At 43.5% G+C, this 15,601-nt stretch overlaps 1 protein-coding gene across 2 annotated transcripts in view; it reads left to right on the top strand.

Annotated features, from left to right (window-relative positions):
- Positions 1-15,601, top strand: part of SPATS2L (spermatogenesis associated serine rich 2 like) — a 146,864-nt gene that overhangs the window by 12,328 nt on the left and 118,935 nt on the right. The window lies entirely within an intron of this gene.

The raw sequence follows: 15,601 nt of genomic DNA on the forward strand, positions 1-15,601 counted from the left end.
TCTAACAAAGGTCATGTTTGTTTGCTTGCTTGCTTTCCTGTAGTGCTTCTTCATACACATTGAAAAAACATACCTTTAAAAAAAATCTGTACTTTTCATCCCCCAAAATAGTTTTTTTATTTTTCCCTTTTGACAAAACTGAAAAATGTAGTAATTTAGTCTTATTTGTAGAGGGGTTCCTTTTTGGTTGATCATTCCCCCTCCCCTTACTTTCTCTTCCTCCCCCTGCCCTGTCAGTGGCAGAAAAGGGGGATTTGGAAGACAGAAAAAATGAAGCATTTACTGAAAAATTTCAAATACCCGAAAAATCGTTTTTTCCAAACCTGTGAAAGAAAAACGACTTTGACATTTTCAAAATTTTTCCTGTTTAAATTTTTCCATTTGTGACCAGTTCTCTAACCCAGGAGTTGCAACCCCCGGGGATTCACAAACAGCTTTCAGGGGGTCATGACAACCCTCCCTTTCTTTATAGCTAGATGGGAATGGGGATCGCAAAACTTTTTTCTGTTGTAACACGGGGCCATGGCATGGAAAAGGTTGAGAACCACTCCTCACAAGTTTCTTTCTAGATTAATTTTTATTGTCTTAAACAACAGATAAAATGTACTCTGTAAGGATGAAATACAATACAATTATAAACTAAATTTATATGAATATGTAACAGTATTTTTGTTTTATGCAAATCAGATAGAAACCTTAAACTATAAACACTCTAAAAATACAATCTTGCAAAATTCCACTCAGGATTTTTGTTGTTGCTGTTGTGTTGTTTTTGTGGAGGATGATGGATGGGAGAATAGTTTTTGTGAATGGAGTAGTGAAGTTTTATGGCAGTTTTGGAAGGATGAATATAAAACACAATATTTTTACAATTGAGGTTGTATCAAATGTAACCTTTAATAGACTGTAACATTTCAATGCCTCCTATACCTTCATATATTGAAAGTTTGCACAAAAGGTCTGTCAAACTCAGGCCTAGTGTGGTCTAGTGGAGAGGGCTGCACTGGGAGTCAGGAGACCCAAGTTCTTTTCCCAGCTTTGCCAATGAGCTGCTGCATGATGTAGGACAAGTCACTTCACCTTCTTGTGTGGCCATGTCTACACTACAAAAGTACTCCGATTTTAGAGAAGTCTATTTTTGGGAACAGATGGTATAAAGTTGAGTGCATGCGCCCACACTAAGCACATTAATTCGGCGGTGTGCATCCACAGTACCGTGGCAAGCGTTGACATTCTGAGCGGTGCACTGTGGGTAGCTATCCCACAGTTCCCACAGTCCCCGCTGCCCATTGGAATTCTGGGCTGAGCTCCCAATGCCTGATGGGGCCAAAAATTTGTTGCGGGTGGTTATGGGTAAATGTCATCAGTCAACCCTCCCTCCCTCCGTGAAAGCAACAGCGGACAATCATTTCACGCCCTTTTCCATGGATTGCCTGAGCAGATGTCATAGTACGGCAAGCATGGAGCCCATTTAGCTCACCGCAGCAGTTATGACCATTGTAAACACCTCGCACATTATCCTGCAGTTTATGCAGAACCCGCACCTGAAAAACCAGGCGAGGAGAAAATGGCAGCACAGTGATGAGGACATGAACACAGATTTCTCTAAAACTGCGGTCCCCAGCAATTTGGAGATCATGGTGTTACTGGGGCAGGCTCATGCCGTGGAACGCTGATTCTGGGTCCAAGAAACAAGCACAGAGTGGTGGGACCACATAGTGTTGCAGGTTGGGGATGATTTCCAGTGGCTCCGAAACTTTCGCATGCGTAAGGGCACTTTCATGGAACTTTGTGACTTGCTTTCCCCTGCCCTGAAGCACAAGAATACCAAAATGAGAGCAGCCCTCACAGTTCACAAGTGAGTGGCAATAGCCCTGTGGAAGCTTGCAATGCCAGACAGCTACTGGTCAGTCAGTAATCGATTTGGAGTGGGCAAATCTACTGTGGGGGTTGCTGTGATGCAAGTAGCCAGCGCAATCATTGAGCTGCTGCTATCAAGGTTAGTGACTCTAGGAAATGTGCATGTCATAGTAGATGGCTTTGCTGCAACGGGATTCCCTAACTGTGGTGGGGCTATAGACAGAACGCATATCCCTGTCTTGGGACTGGACCACCAGGGCAGCCAGTACACAAACCACAAGGGGTACTTTTCAATGGTGCTGCAAGCACTGGTGGATCACAAGGGACGTTTCACCAACATCAATGTGGGATGGCCGGGAAAGGTTCATGGCGCTCGCATCTTCAGGACCTCTGGACTGTTTAAATGGCTGCAGGAAGGGATTTACTTCCCAGACCAGAAAATAACTGTTGGAGATGTTGAAATGCCCATAGTTGTCCTTGGGGACCCAGCCTACCCCTTAATGCCCTGGCTCATGAAGCCGTATACAGGCACCCTGGACAGTAGTCAGGAGCTGTTCAACTATAGGCTGAGCAAGTGCAGAATGGTGATAGAGCGTGCATTTGGATGTTTAAAGGGTTGCTGGCGCAGTTTACTGACTCGCTCAGACCTCAGCGAAACCAGTATTCCCATTGTTATTACTGCTTGCTGTGCACTCCACAGTCTCTGTGAGAGTAAGGGGGAGACATTTATGGTGGGGTGGGAGGTTGAGGCAAATCGCCTGGCCACTGAATACATGCAGCCAGACACCAGGGCGGTTAGAAGAGCACAGCAGGAAGTGCTGCACATCAGAAAAGCTTTGAAAACCAGTTTCATGACTGGCCAGGGTACTGTGTGACACTTCTGTTTGTTTCTCCTTGATGAAAACCTGCCCCCTTGGTTGCCTCTAAATTCCCTGTAAGCCATCCGCCCTCCCCACTTTGATCACAGCTTGCTTGGAAAGGAAGTAAAGTCACTATCATTTAAAAAACATGTATTCTTTATTAATTGATTATAAAAATAGGGAGATAACTCACAAGGTAGCCCGGGTGGGGTGTGGGAGGAGAATAGGAGGGAAGAAAAAGGCCACTTCAAAACTTGTTGAATGACAGCCTTCTGTTGCTTGGGCTGTCCACTGGGGTGGAGTGGTTGGGTGCCTGGAGCCTACCCCCCCACACACACACGTTCTTGGGCATCTGGGTGAGGCGGCTATGGAACTTGGGGAGGTGGGAGGGCGGTTAAACAGGGGCTGCAGCGGCAGTCTGTGATCCTGCTGCCATTCATGAACCTCCACCAGACGGCAGAGCATGTCCATTTGATCCCGCAGTAGCCCCAGCGTGTCCTCATGCCTCCTCTGATCTTCCTGCCGCCACCTCTCCTCACATTCATTGGCCACTTTCCTGTACTCTGCTGTTGTGTCCCTCCATGCATTCTGCTGAGCTCTGTCAGTGCCAGACGACTGCATGAGCTCAGAGAACATTTCATCGCACGTGCGTTTTTTCGCCACCTTATCTGAGATTGCCTTTGGGACGGAGGAGGGAGGCTTAAAACATTTGCCGCTGCTGGAGTTAAAAAAGGGAGTGAAGTATTTAAAAAGATACATTTTAGAGAACAATGGCTATACTCTTTCACGGTGAACAACATTATTCACATTACATTGCACATGTGATTTTGGTACAAGGTCGCATTTTGCATCTTATATTGAGTGCCTGCGGCTTTGGTGTTAGAGATCACACACACAGTGCCAGGCAACAGAATTCGGCTTGCAGGTGGCCATGGTAAGCCATAGTCTTTCGGCTTCTGCAACCTTCATAACAGCAGTGCCCTCCTCTCCCATACCAAGCAAAACACGTTGATTTGGCCATTTAGTGCTGCGGTTTTCCTGTTAACGTGCCGCAGCAGAAACCCAAGTAAACCCCCCCATCGAATTTTCTGGGATGATCACTTTACCCCTCACCCCACCATGTGGCTGGTATCAGGGAAGATCCCTTCTAGCCAAACACGAACAGCTCAGCGCCAGTGGCCTCCCCACTCCTACTGCATGGCTAACTGTGGGGAGGATTTCTTTTCAGCCACAGGCAAACAGCCCAGTAGGAACGGCCACCTCTGAATGTCCCCTTAATTAAATTCCCCTATTTCAACCAGGTTACCATGAACAATATCACTCTCCTGAGGATAATGCAGAGAGATAAAGAACGGATGTTGCTTGAATGCCAGCAAACACCAGGACCATACGCTGCCAGGCTTTGTCATGCAGTGATACCAGATTACTTGCTACTAGCATGATGTGGTAAAGTGTCCTACCATGGAGGATGCTCTCTCCAGAAACCTTCTGCAAAGGCTTTTAGAGTACCTTCAGGAGAACTGTCCCTGGAGGATTTCCGCTCCATCGCCAGACACGTTAACAGACTTTTCCAGTAGCCGTACTGGCCACGAATGCATCCCAAGTCCTCAGGGCTACTTAATCATTAAAAAATGCTTGCTTTTATAACATGTAGTATATTTAAAAAGGTACTCTCACCAGAGGTCCCTTCTTCGGCTTGGTTGGGTTGGGAGGATATTTCAGTCAGGGTGATAAAAAGATCCTGGCTGTCAGGGAGAAAGGTGTGCTGTGTGCTCTCCTCAAGCTCATCCTCCTCCTCTTCATCTTCCCTGTCCGCAAAATCCTCAGGCATGGTGGAGAGTACCCATCATTGGAGTCCACGGACAGGGGTGGGGTAGTGGTGGTGGCCCCCCCTAGAATTGCATGCAGCTCGTCGTAGAAGCAGCATGTCTGGGGCTCTGTCCCAGAGCATCTGTTTGATTCTTCGGTTTTCTGGTACTCTTGTCTGAGCTCAAGTTTCACGTGGCACTGTGTTCCGTCCCTGCTGTAGCCTCTGTCCCTCATGGCCTTGGAGATTTTTTTAAATGTTTTGGCATTTCGTCTTTTGGAACGTAGTTCTGATAGCACGGATTCCTCTCCTCATACAACGATCAGATCCAGTACCTCCCATTCGGTCCATGCTGAAGCTCTTTTGCGATTCCGAGACTGCATGGTCACCTGTACTGATGAGCTCTGCATGGTCACCTGTGCTGATGAGCTTGCCTGGCCAAACAGGAAATGAGATTCAAAAGTTCCCGGGGCTTTTCCTGTACACCTGGCCAGTGCATCCGAGTTCAGAGTGCTGCCCAGAGTAGTCACAATGGTGCACTGTGGGATAGCTCCCGGAGGCCAATACCTTTGAATTGCATCCACACTAACCCTAATTGGAAACGGCGATGTTGATTTCAGCGCTAATCCCCTCGTTGGGGAGGAGTACAAAAATCAGTTTTAAGAGCCCTTTATGTAGAAAAAAATGGTTTCGTTGTGTGGATGGCTTAATTTGATTTAACGGTGCTAAATCCGACATAAACTCGTAGTGTAGACCAGGCCTGTATGTTTGTAGATCAGGATCGCACTAAGGAACTGTTAGTGCATGGCAGCATGGTCCACAAAAACACTTAGAACATAAGAATGTCAATATTTGATCAGACCAATGGTCCATCTACCCCAGTATCCTGTCTTCCGACAGTGGCCTAATGCAGGTGCTTCAGAGGGAATGAACACAATATGGTAATCATCAAGTGATCCATCCCCTGTCCACTTACTGCACAGCAGCTAGTGCAGGGTAGATTTACTTCCCAGCTTGTTGTGAATTAAGTGGACAAGTGGAATTTGTGTGGACAAGTCCCAGATAATAACTGTATAACCTAGAAACTTTATAGGGGAAAAGATCTTGATAAAGATGGATCTGCTGTACCTCTCTCTGTATACTGAGCCATAGTTATTAGTTAGATTACTGCACCAGAGGTACCTAAAGAGATCTGGCCAGCTGGACATCTTTACACTGTGAAGTGTACATTTTTATTCTGTCAAGGTTTTGGTATGTCACTTGGTTCTCAGCCTTGCTGTTCAGCTAGCTCCCTGCCAGAATTCAACCTGATGCTCATTGCCAATCATTCTATGTAGATGATCATGAATGAGGCTCTGGTTTAGGTCAGCTCTTTTAGTACAACCTTGACAGTAGGTCTGTATTTAAGTTCTCTGTATTATTACGCTGGAGGATAAAACCTGCCCTCTGCAACCTACATGCCAGGCTATGCTTGTGTCAAGGTTCCTTCCCCACTCTGAACTCTAGGGTACAGATGTAGGGACCTGCATGAAAAACGCCCTAAGCTTATTTTTACCAGCTTAGGTTAAAACTTCCCCAAGGTACAAACTATTTTACCTTTTGCCCTTGGACTTTATTGCTGCGACCACCAAGCATCTAACAAATATATAACAGGGAAAGAGCCCGCTTGGAAACGTCTTTCACCCCAAAATCCTCCCAAACCCTACAACCCCTTTCCTGGGGAAGGCTTGATAAAAATCCTCACCAATTTGCATAGGTGAACACAGACCCAAACCCTTGGATCTTAAGAACAATGAAAAAACAATCAGGTTCTTAAAAGAAGAATTTTAATTGAAGAAAAAGTAAAAGAATCACCTCTGTAAAATCAGGATGGTAAATACCTTACAGGGTAATCAGATTCAAAACATAGAGAATCCCTCTAGGCAAAACCTTAAGTTACAAAAGGACACAAAAACAGGAATATACATTCCATTCAGCACAACTTATTTTATCAGCCATTTAAACAAAACAGAATCTAACGCATATCTAACTAGATTGCTTATTAGCCCTTTACAGGAGTTCTGACCTGCATTCCTGCTCTGGTCCTGGCAAAAGCAACACACAGACAGAGAGAACCCTTTGTTTCCCCTCTCCCCCCCCCGGTTGTCTGTAAGGTTTATCTGCAGTATCTGTATTGTGGAGAATTTTCTGAAATGACGTTTCTCTCTTTCAAAACAGCCTGTTGTTGCTTCATCATCTCGGCTGAAGGCTTGATTTTGTCAGGCGCTGAGCACTCTTGACTGCCTGATAAATTTAAGATCAATCCCTCAGTTGGTATAGCATCATATTACCCAGCGCCTCTATGTCATGGATTTTTTTTCCCCTGCACTTCTCATAAGAAGTTCCACTGTAAAGAGATTTAGCAAGATATTTATCACTGGATTCTGGTGTGTCAGCCCTTTGCCAGAAATGGATATTACCGTACTGCCTTTATATGTTTACCTTGGCAAAGAACAGATCTTTGTCTTGTGATGCAGATTTATTGCTGAATACATCCCAGTCACAGCAACAATATATTTCATGTGTAAAGTTTGTTTTATATCATTGTATTTTAGCTCCAAAATTTAGTTTGTTTTTTTAATAGAAAATTTCAGATTTTCTGAAAGAGGAAGAGTATTCTGAATCAGCACTGCAATGAAAGAGAAAGCTAATAACTGTCACCCATTTGCTACAGACATTTCTTCTGCTGAATGTCTACCAAAAATAAAGAAAAAAATAATTTAAAAAAATACTTTGACCATTGCCCAGTTATGCTTCTTGAGCCCAATCCTGCAACCCTTACTTATGGGAGTAATACTTACTACTGTAAAGAGTCCCATAGAAGTCAGTGGTATTGCTCACATGAATAAAGACTGTTTGTTTAAGGTGTGTAGGATCGGGCCTTTTACTTATAAATATAAGTAAAGTCAATGGGACTGAAAAGCATATTGACCTAATGGTTGATCCTTGTTTGGACATCTCAGGGATGGTCTTTTCATAATGCACAGTGGAATCCTGTTGTTATAAAGACTGATTTGGGCAACTCCCATTGGGATTATTGTACCCAAATAATTACTACATCCGGCTTCATGACCAAACTCAGATACACCATACTTGTTGACTCTGAGCACCTGGTAATATGCACTTAATGTACTGCCTTTTTATTTGAGGATCTTAGGTTACGTCTACAGTGCAGATGGGAACCTGCCTCCAAGCCCAGGTAGACAGACTTGTGTTAGTTCTGCTTGAGCTAGCACAGAATAGCAATGTGCACATAGCAGCAAAGGCGGCAGCTCGGGCTAACCACTGGAGCTCAGACTTAGGGGGGCAGATGGGGTTGGACTTAGGTAGCGAGTCTTAGCCGCCAACTCTGCTGCAATATCCCTATTTTTAGTGCACTAGCTCAAGCTAGCGTTAGTCTGTTTACGCAGACTACATCATCTGTGCCCTGCCCCCAGCTAGTCCTTCACACCCATGCTCCCACTTTGGGAAACACTTGTGTAGATTTATATCATGTGATGCTTCCTCACCTTTTTTCCATGTTTAATGAGCAATTAAATAGTTAACAATGGTGATATTTAAGGTATCACCATTGGCATCTGAGTTAGCATAAAAAGGAATAGGACAGTCCATACCTCAGAATGTGTTTCAGGCTCTGCAAATTCAGGTAGATGTCTTTGCTTCAGTTACATTCAGGTCACATTTTGAAGGTTTCCTTCACAACAGTAATAGGTAGAGGCTTACTCTTTTTAAAAAATGAAAGATCAGACTCTGGAGAATAATTGATAAGTCTGGTTGTGCCCTCCCAGCGGGGCATGTCTCCCATTTTGGGAAACACTTCAGTTGGGCAAACCACGTAGGAAACAACTCAGCCTAGTATATGAACCTATTTAGTGCTGAATAGACACTAAGAGCTGCTTTACTTTATGTCAGGGACTGCCCCTCTAGCTGACTGGCCCCATTGGCCATGCGAAAACTAGGAAAAAATGTGTGTTTTAATTTTAGTGAACATGTGTTAAAATCCTAGTGTAGACAAGCAAGTTGTAGTTTTAACAAGTGTCAACTGGTCAAGGTGAAATACACCTAGGATTTCAGCCAGGATTTTATATGGGTTTATTACCATGTTAAAAACATACCTTTTCCTAGTGAAGGCAAAGCCCACCTCAGGACTGTCATGCAGATTGCTTAATACTGACTGAAATGAGCACAGCTCATATGCAGAGCAGAATCCAAGCTATAAGTCACACATTAGTTAAAATAACATGTAGGGTCCTCTGTTGAAGCCTGTAGAGTTGTAAGCAGTGCAGGCTGATTACAGCCAGATTTATTTTTTATCCTCTTCCCCTTTTTTCTTAAAAATAAACAAACAGAACCACTAGGAAATTAAATTAAAAATAAATAACATAAATGTAGTGTTGAGCTTGCAGGATTAAATTTGCAGAAGTCAGGAAATTCCGAAAGGCAAGGTTGCATTGGCAATGGCAACTCAGGCACGTCGCATACATGTAGCATTTTCCATTCAGCTTTCCCTTGTTAACTGTAACATAGCTTTTTTTTAGCATACCATAAAATATGCAGAATATGTCATGTGAGTAAGTGCACATTGCTGGATCAAAGACACTCAGAGCAGAAGTGCCAAGTCATATGTCGGTTGCTGGGGCACAGCGGTAAATATACATGTGTTCCTAAAAAAGTAAATAAATGCTTAAATCCTGAATAAATTACCAGTGTAAAAGGTACTGGTCTGCAGACCCTGGGCCAAATTTAGATCTTCTTTAGACTGGGGTAAATGTGATTTCATTGGAATAACTCCAGATTTACAGCAAAGTAGATGAGAGCAGAATTTATCTCAATGTCATCCAAACTCACTATTTTAAAAAAGAATTTATTTTTCCATGCTGTTTCCCTTCCAAATACATATGTTGTCCAACCAATGCCATCTGTGGAAGAGTGAAACCAGTGATTCTATTTATTCCCAGGAAAAAAATGCTTGAAGAACATCAAAAGAAATGATAAATTCCAAAGTTAAAGTTTGCTCCCAACTTTTTTATTTGTTTATAATTCCCATGAAATTGCTGCTTTGATGCACAAATTATTATTTCACAGAGCCTTCTTTCTTTGGCTTTGAGAGCTATGTGTGACTCCTTTTGTGATGTGAAATACTGACCACATGGGAATGAGTTTTCTCATTACACTCATGATTAAGTCCACTGAAGGTCTCACTGGTAATTTTGCTCCTACTCTATATGACAAACATCATTCTAATACTATCATTACATGTGTAAATTGAATTCAGTATTCATTTCTCTGTACAAATCTGTACAAACATCACGTAGTTCCATTACAACCCCGTTCTTAGAATTTGTATGCAAGAATGAGAGTTTTTCTGTCTTCTAAATGGAGTGTTTAATAAAGACCAGTGTACTCAGGGCTTTATATCAGAGGGAAAATTTATAACCCAGAGAACTTCATGATGTAAAAACCCAAGCACAGAAACAAACTGTATAGAAAAAAATACAGTGAGTCAGACCGTAATCTGCCTTTGCATGAATGCATGGGACCGGAAGGTGTGCAAGGGAAGATCACAACAGCAGTCTCTGAGAATGCTCAGTCCTGCCTCCTTCCAGAGAACGCATCACCCAGATAGGGGTGGGAGGAGGTGGGGCCATGCCCCTTTTCCCACTACACTGGCCCATGGACCCAAGCTGATGCACTGTTGGGAGTAATATGCACCACTCCTGTGGATGGTGTAGAGCGATCATTTCCCTCCCCCTGCACACCAAGTAGCCTTGGGAGAGATCATCCCATTAAGTGATTGTCCATTAAGCTCCATTAAGCTTTGTGCCTGATTATGCAATTGTATATATATAGGAGAACTTAGTCCAGTCGGAAGGTGCTGACTTGATGTCCATGGGGCCTGAAGTCTCCCCTTGACCAACAGAACAAGCACAGCAAAGGCAGCCACAGTACAAATCCCCCAAACCGCCCTGTCCGTGCGTTTCAGTGTGACACGGAAGGACCGCTGCTGCTAGCGGTGACTTTTGTGTTAATACAGTCTTCGGCTTTTATCATGACCCTGCAAAAACAGTATTGACTGTGCCGATAATTTTCAGTATGTGGCTACTTGTCCGTTGGGGACTGTATTGAACGGTATGATTTTTTGTCCCTACAGACTTGGCCTGGATTTAAAATGGTGACCAGGAAAGCCAAAGCTGTGAATTGGATTGCCAGTCCCTTCAGCTATCCAGTACTCACTATATCTGTAATATTTTCTATATCTTCCAGGGTTTTTTAACAACATATATATGCCCATTACATTTAGCCACTGTAATTCCCTCTGCTAAAGTGCACCACAATCTCAGTATATAAGGTGTTAGTGTCTTTTACATCACACATTATTTGTTGTATGTGTGATATACACTTTGCTTTGTCTCCTAAAATTCCAGCTCATGCTTAGTTAAAGCACTTTATATATTCAGACCTATGTTTTCTGTTTAGCGTTTGTTTTGATTAGTAATTCATTTTATCTTTAAAAAAAAAGGAAAAGCACTGTCTATAAGTCTATAAAGTCATATCCTGACATCAGAGGATCTTCTGAATGTGCCTGCCATACTGTTTCAAGGTACAGTGGAGTGATTTAAAAACGAACAAACAAAAAAGCCTATTGGAATAATTATTAAGGAAATCTCTAGTTTGTTGTTTGGGCAGCTGAAAAAGTCAGTGTGTAACTTCTGGTAGCCCTTCCCGACCAACAAAGTGGGGGCACAATTAGTTCCACTTGGGAAAGATATGAAATATTCAGAAACTCATGTTATTCCGTTGGGAGGCCAGGGACAGATTAAGTGGAGGACTTTCCCGTTGAAAATAGTTGTTAACCGAGAATCAGATAACTCTAGTTGTTAATCATAGTAGATGTAGAATGCTTAATTATGCTGGCTTGCTAGAGATGGATAGGGTGATCATTTGTGCCCAGAATAATGCCACTGTGGGGATTTGTTGGAACACACTTTAATTTTTTTTGATGAACCTTTCTTAAAAATAATTTTAAATAATTATTAGATTACGTTCTAGGGATTTTCTGATTACACTGTGGAACGTTTTTTAACATAGGTCATAGAAATCCATTTTAACTGTGAACCTTGACACTTCTTTGGACATTTATCTGGCCACACTTGACATATCGGGATTTAAACCAGACCTATAGATTAAAAGAATTAGGGCCTGATCCTGAAAGGTGCTGTGCACCCTCAGCTCCCAATGAAGTAAGTAAGAATTGGGGGCACACTGCACCTCTCAGCATTGAGCACTAGGTGGCTAATATGAGTACCCAAGGGTTGTCTTAACTAGCTCTCCCAGGCTCTGTGGTGTTGCTTGATTACAGTCAATCCCACAACTTTCAAATAAAGTAAAGCAAATGTAAATACTGGTTTCTATTTATAGGCTGAGCTACTGTACAGATTCAAATAAAACAAAACGATTCATTCTCTGCAGCTTCCGTAATGGCCTTCTCTTTTTGCCTCAAGCACTGCACTGGGGTAGTAAGATAAGCTTTCTTTTAAGAGATGTTTTCCAGTATATTGTATTATCTGTGTGCAGAAGCAGTTTCTAGTCCTCTTTGCAGCTTGCTAGGCTCCTCTGCTGACACACCCTGAATTCAGGTATTGGAATCCTACATAAAGATACAAACTCTGCTGGTTCATGCTGGGAGGTGGCTCTAGTTACCTCCCAAACAGCATGTAAAAAGAGTGGAGTGTCTTTCTGAGGCAGCCACAGCTTGGAGACAGAAGCTTAAAATGAGCTTTGCTTTGTTATTTTAGTTACTGATAAAGCCACACCCCTGGAAGTGGGTATATGTATATACTCTTTTTGGAGCGGGAAGGGAAATGTATATGCTTAAACTGCTGTGGATGTGCTCTGGCATATCTGGGATGGTAACAGTAATTATTAACGATACTATGCAATTTTATGTAGCCTCCACCTGAGCATCTCAAAGCACTTTACAAATATTAAGAAATGTAACTTCACAGTAATAGAGGGAACCATCCAGAAGTGTGGTCTCCTGTATTCTTTGCAGAAATTCTCACCTTGGATCAAGTTAGCAGATCTTGATTCAGCCATATGGTATGTAGGCATCACCAAGATGAACACAGTGTAGACATCTACCTAGGGCATCTATACAGTGCCATAGTCTACATTAAAGAGGTGTAAATTCTAGTGCAGGCAAGTGTGTTGTACACTAACTGGCCCACGTGGACCCTGCTGGCATGCACTAAAAGTTCCCTAGTACAAGTTAATGTAGCCCTGTTGCAAACAGTACTCTGCAAGTAGGCTGCAAGAGGTAACTGCTCCAAGATATGTGCATCCATTGATACGATTTATACATGGTTTTATTTTTAAAAATTCCCCAAAGAATGCTGCTGCTCTGGAAGCTCAATGCATGACCAGATTTCTTGGTGAGGAGAAAAAGAGTGATTTCATGCATCTGGGAGAGATGGGGAATTAGTCTGTCCCATCAGGATTATTAATAATACACCGGTAATGGATGCCAAAAAAAACCCGGACTGTATTTTCTTCAACAAACAAATGAACAAACAAATAGAAAACAGGCTAAGCTGCCTTTAGATAGCAAGTAAACATCACAGTCATGAACAAATTTACTCCTGGGTGTTGGAAGTATGATACTGTAGGAGCTTGTGAAGTAGGTAGAATTTGTTTTATCTAACACCAATTTTCTGAGGCCTTGTGCTACAGCAGAACCTACAATTCATCCTTTAAACTATCTTTGAGCTTCCAGTGGTTCCAGTATTTTACAGTGGAGTTATAAGAATGATTTAGATACTAACAGGGGTGAAAGTAACTTAAAGGACTTACCAGTATGCCAGAGTCCTGAGCAGGGGACAGGGCCTCAACATTGAGATTTAAATCCCCAGGCCCTTTACATTGAGATTTAAAAGGCCTGGGGCTCCCGGCCGCCGTCTCCACCCCAGGGCTCCGGCAGCAGGGCTCTGGCGACGATTTAAAGAGCCAGGGGCTCCACTGCAGTAGCGGCGGCCAGGAGCCCTGGGCCCTTTAAATCGCTGCCAGAGCCCCGGGGGCTCCCGGATGGCGCTGCTATCCTGGGGCTCCAGAAGCAGGGCTCTGGCAGCGATTTAAAAGGCCCGGAGCTCTGGCCACTGCTACCGCAGGGAGAAAACTTTTGCAATATCCATAAAACTTTCCTTTTGTGCAAACTTTAAAAATGATATCTAGCTGTTTTGTTTAAAATCACGTTCACCATTTTAAAGCTATGAGAGTCCAGAAGATAAGGAGATTCAAGACTTCAAATTATTTTTGTACTATTCCTCTAATTTAAAAATAGCCCACTTCCATGAGAAACCTCAAGGCACAAGAGTTGAAATTCTGATTTGAATCACTTCATGAATGTGATCCTGTGCACTCATGAGTGCTCCTTGAGAACAAGCACATGAGACTATTTGTAATTTTCTAACCCAAACCAATCCTGAAATACAATAGGACAAAAACAGCAAGAACAATTGGGTGAAAGACAGACCCATTCCTTCTTCTAAGTCAAGGAACTTGTTTGATGGCTTGTTGGATTTATTTTGAATTTTCCACAAACGTTCTCCTGACCTTAGAATAAGCAATACCTAGACTGAGAGGAGCCTTCCCTTCCCCCCACCCTTACAGATTTAGGATTGGGAGGGAGAGGGAATCAAGATTGGGGCTTAGAATATAAAGTGTCTTACAACCATGACTACAGAACCATTGATATGACTCTGGGGCTATGTCTATATTGGACACCACTGGTGGTGGCATGTAAGGTACATGTAGCTACTCGCTGCAGTGACCAACAATACTATGGTGTGTAGCTACAAGTGGCTGTGAAAGGCTCTGACAGGGAGAAAGCAATAGGGAAAGGCTGGGCAGCAGGGAGCTGCCAGAGCCTTTCCCCACTGCCTCCCCCTGCTTGAGCCTTTCCCCGCTGCCAAAGTCTGTCGTGCGGTAGGAAAGACTCCAGCAGTGGGACGCTGCACTGCTAAAAATAGCAGTATAAACGGGGGAGGCAGTGCTTGGGCACATTGAGTGCCATGTAGGGTATATATCCTGGGGTTCAGGTGCGTCTGTACACACCTAAGCAATGCCTCACTTTCTGCACTGCTATTTATACCTATGCTAGGGGGCGCACAGTGTATGTACTGTATGCTCGCTGAAAGGAGTGTGCAGTGTAGACATACCCTAATCCTCCAACGTGCAATGACTGTAATTGTGCACTGTTCCCCTCTGTGTAAGACAAGAGTGCTAAAATAACCAGCACAGTACATGCCAATCTATAGAATGGCAAAGAGAAGTTACATATGCTGACTTTGAATCTCTAGTAAAACTTTAGGTGAGTCTGTTTGGGCTCAGATTGTGCCAGGCCTCCATTCAGGCGTACAAATGAGGCAGAGGACACGATGAGCCTTCTCCATTCTCCCCATCCCACCCATGTTCCCTGGGCAGAGGCCCAGAATATTCCCTCCCAGCACCAAAGTGGCAGAGGGGAAGTGGGGCCGTAGCATTTGCCCCCTCTCATGCACCTCCCAGAGCTTTCTGGAGGCACAAAGTGGAGCATTCTGCACCCTTCTCAGGGCTACAGAAATGGGCATACTCCCCTTGTGGGCCGGGGGTCTCTGTGTGGCTCCCCTAAGACTCAAGCCAATGCCTACCATGCACAGTCTGACCCCTGAAGAGCTTTATTACACTGTAACAAGCTTAACGACTTTTGTATTTCCTCAGTGAAGCATCAGACTCTGAAGCATTCCACTCCTCCACTAGATTTCGAATGTAATTGTGATCTAAGATTCAGCAAGCCATGCAAAGTATGTGTTTAGATTGTAAAGGACCCTTCCAATCTAACCTGCAAAAACCCTTTGCAGGGGCAGTTACTCAGTGAGAACCATGCTATTTTGTATGCTGGAGAAATTAACTTTGCATCCTGCTTTGAAAGAAAAGCTGCGGCTCAGGTGGGACTCATGTCATACAGGGCTCTCTGGGGCCTTTGTGAAAAATGTATTGT

The sequence above is a fragment of the Caretta caretta genome, chromosome 11 (assembly GCF_965140235.1).
Source record: "Caretta caretta isolate rCarCar2 chromosome 11, rCarCar1.hap1, whole genome shotgun sequence".
NCBI classification, from domain to species: domain Eukaryota; kingdom Metazoa; phylum Chordata; order Testudines; family Cheloniidae; genus Caretta; species Caretta caretta.